Below are 3,989 nucleotides of genomic sequence, written 5' to 3' on the forward strand. Positions count from 1 at the left end.
TAAATTAAAAAAAAATTTTAAATTAAAAAAAAATTAAAAAAATAAATAAAATAAATAAATAAAATAAAAAGTAAAAAATAAAAAATTGGCAATTTCAATTTAAAGATAGAACCAAAATTTCATTCTTCATGTGTTGAACCATTGTTGCCATTATAAATCAAGCACATAGTTTCAAAATAAGAAACTTTGTTTACCTTTTCAACAACAAAAACACTTGAGTAAATCATAATTGTGTCTAAAAGGATCAGCTTAACTTCTACAGAGTTGTGAATATTACAGATTTAGATGGAAACACAAAGCTTGATAGCATCTTCATTTAATTCGCTATAAATATGAGTGTGTGAAAAAAATTCAAAGAAGAGACAACACTATCAGTTGATCCCCCTAAGGGAATAGAGTATAATCCTAAAGTTGGCATCTCCCATTCATGGAATTTATCACCAAAGATGAGTCTCCAATACAATGGAGGATAGTACATTACTTTTCACTAACAAGAGAAAACAACAGCCTTAATTCCATTAATTCAGCTATATTTTTTGTCCTTCAACCCAACTCATCTTTCTACCTTAGGTATGGGAACTTTTGTCAATTGCTACATTTTACCGATTTCATCATTCCCACTTCTTCATGAATTTCCTTTTCTTGCTTTTCATCTTAGCTAAGTATCTATCCATGAAAAAGCTCCTTAAGTTTTGGGTCACCCTATTTCAAATACCATAACTGAATAACTTTTCTTTGAATACCATGAGAGGGTCTTTCTCAATTAATTACTCCCCTCTATATGCATCTTTCAAAAATATTGTCCAATTCATCTCGGTGCCTTCCAAATAAAAGGTACGAGACTACTCCTTAAGTGTACGGTAGGTGTCTTTTCCCAGCTTGAAGTCATCCTTGAACTCCACTAGATGATGTATGGAGGCCTTCTTCTCTGGGGTCGAGCTAAGAAACTCATGAATCAAGCCCACTCTATACTTCTTCCCCTCCAGGGACTGCAAGTTCAAATTGGAGTTGTTAAAATACCGTGAAACCAGAGGAAGTGTATTGCAAACATTCAATATCTACACGTCCTCCTTGCTAGTAGGGAGACGCTTAGCATACTTTACAGGAAACACAAATGCCTTTTTAACTTTCTCCTCATTACCAATATAACTAGCCTCCAAGGTTGTAACTACCTGTTATCACTCCAAGAAACTCTCCTAGGTTGCAGCTCAAAGATGCCTGGTAACATATAATCTTCAATATTGTTCTCAGAACTATTGGAATGGATGATGGTTTGGATCAAGTCAAATAATCATTTCAGCTCTATTCTCACTCAAGACATGCATGAACACCCTCAACAAAACAAGGCTTTAGACCACTAATGCTCAATAATTTATAGACTTAATGGATAGATGGAGAATACTAACTGTACCAGCAGATTGCATACATCAACACATATGAATGGCTAGATACAGGAAGTAAATGAGACTTGCAAATCTAATTTATCAATGCAGAGATAAGATGACAGTTATCTGGCATTAGACATAGCAGAAAACCTGAATAACCTATTAAAGTGCAAGCATAAAACAACAGAGAAAATGGACATTAAACATATAATAGCAAAAGAAGTTTATATTGCTAGAATGAAGAAGAGAAGCTTGAAGGAACAAAGGAGGAACAATCTCCAAAAGTTGAACCCCTATTACATTTTGCTTTCAGATATTTATAGCTTTTTACAATGATGTTGAGTCTTCTGAGGCTTGAGAGGTCTTAATCTATCCCTCTGTCTTGTTTAACTGTTTGATCTCTGACTAGGCAAGCATGGCTCGAAGGTTTCTTCTTTTGACAGAAGAATAACCGCATTTAGATATTTTGGGTAGTTTGTTGCGTTGTTTGGGAGCTCTCTCATGCTAGAGATGCCCCACAATCATTATGTTTATTCTGGCTATGTCGTGTTGTAGCTCCACGATCGCTTTGGGTTGATTTAGCCTCTACTCTATGGTGGAATGGCTCTTCGGGCCTATGAAATCCCTTTAAAATGTGGACAGTGACTTCTTTATGTTATAAACAGAGAAATGATGCAATATTGTAAATTCCCGCCTTCTCTGTGTATTTTGGAAATACGTGAAAAACACTGAAAAACAGGAAAAAACGGTTTCGGCGGACTTGAAATAATATACAATTTCGTTCCGGAAACCCATTGAGTCCGGGTTTCATTGCTATCGCACTACTCCAAGGTTCCTTTGTATTCCATTTAAACAACGAAAACACACAAAAATACATTGAAAATGGGCTTTGGCAGATTTGAAAGATTATACATTTTCATTCCCGAACCCTTTTGGGTCTGGGCTTCATCGCAATCAACGCTGCCCTGTTTCCCTTTGTATTTCGTTATATAACGAAATACACAAAAAATGCATTAAAAATGGCTTTGGCGCGGACCTGAAATCTTATGAAATATCATTTATAATGCCGTCGGATCCGTTAATTGGGTCGCATACATATATATGTAAAGGCCCCGCCCCTTAAGGTTTTCACCGATAGTGATCCGGCGATGTAACATTGGTCGTCGATCTGCGCGCATGATCGACGGTTCATGTTTAATCGCCAATCACAATCACTCATTCCCCTTGGTCTGTGTTGATAACCGCTAACTCGCCTCCGCCAATTACGACCCGCCGATCCCATTGTCGAAGATCGCTGAGCGGCGGTGCCTTCTGCCCAGCCTGAAATCCTCTCTGCTTGCCGATTTTCGATTCATCGCTTAGATCTAGGCCGTTGATCGGCCAAATCTAACGGATGCTATGGATTGCAATGTGTAAGCCTGTGATAATGGCTTTTCATGGTTTTCAAGCATTTTTTGCCTCCCGATAGTGATTTTCCGCCCTTCCAAGGGCTCTTGGCATGCGACTGTTGTGATTATTAAATGATCTTAATAAATTTTTGAAGACTTTGGGGCATACTTAGATCCTTTGGCATGATTTTAAGCAAACTTTGGAGACTTTGGGAGTGTTTTGGGTCCATTTTTGGGCCAAATGCTTCCAAGGCTAACACTACCAACAAAGGATCCATCTCCCACTATGAAAGTTATGAAATTCGACAACCATGTTCTTCAACAATTCAGAAAAACTATGGGTATTCTTTAACTCTGTCTCTGAAATCATCTAGAAGACCAAAGATGTGCCTACAGTGGTGGAATTTGTATATTGCGATGCGTTTGTCTAAAGACATCATGATTAGTTTTCTCACTGTATCCATCTGGGCTTTCTCTCTCTTCCACGATAGTTTTATCTTCTTCCAAAAGCTTCTCCATTAGGCAAGTGAACCTAATCCACATTTTATTGTCAATGTGTTTGTAAAGCTCAAGTAGGGCTGGATGTCTTTCAATGTACCTTGTGACCTTTCTTCCTCTTACAAAAACTGATTCCCTATACATTTTCCCAGCCTCATCTAGATGGAGTACCTGTTTTGGTTCCTTTGCTAGCCACTCTTTTTATTTTGTCAGAAACCTAAAATAATTGCCTCTCTCCACTATGTTTATAAAGGCTATAATTCTATGTGTCTCTACCTACACCTTCTTTCTCATTGGTCCCTCTTTTTTCTTATTAGGTCTCTTAATGTGCGGAGCATATGTCAACATAAATGTTGCAAGGATTTGTTTTCATAGTGGTTTTCTAGGGCTAAACTCCAGTTTGATCTGTGAACAAAACCCATTGGCTTCCAAGCACAAAGTAATAATTTTTTGCAGGAAAGCCCAGACCCATGTTGAGAGCCCACATATTTTCGGTAACTTAACAGAATCTATGTTCCATCAAACAGATTACTACTGACGAATCGCTTAAACCCATTTCACCTCTACTGAAAAAAGGTTGATACAGTCCTCGTTTTCTCCAATCCTTAACAAATTATTCTCTCGTTCTTGTAGCAGTGGTGGCATCTTCGAAATCAGTAGCTATGAGGGACCACCAGGACAGATGTTCTGGGTTTTATGGAAAAATGAGGCCGCAATA

General features: G+C 37.8%; 1 pseudogene; it reads right to left on the reverse strand.

Annotated features, from left to right (window-relative positions):
• Window positions 1-666: 666 nt before the first annotated feature.
• Window positions 667-3,693, reverse strand: LOC149169984 (protein WHAT'S THIS FACTOR 1 homolog, chloroplastic-like; annotated as a pseudogene).
• Between the last annotated feature and the right edge of the window lie 296 nt (window positions 3,694-3,989).

Source organism: Pinus tabuliformis, chromosome 4_2, assembly GCF_031772625.1.
Source record: "Pinus tabuliformis cultivar Carrire ecotype Pingquan chromosome 4_2, CPIR1, whole genome shotgun sequence".
NCBI classification, from domain to species: domain Eukaryota; kingdom Viridiplantae; phylum Streptophyta; class Pinopsida; order Pinales; family Pinaceae; genus Pinus; species Pinus tabuliformis.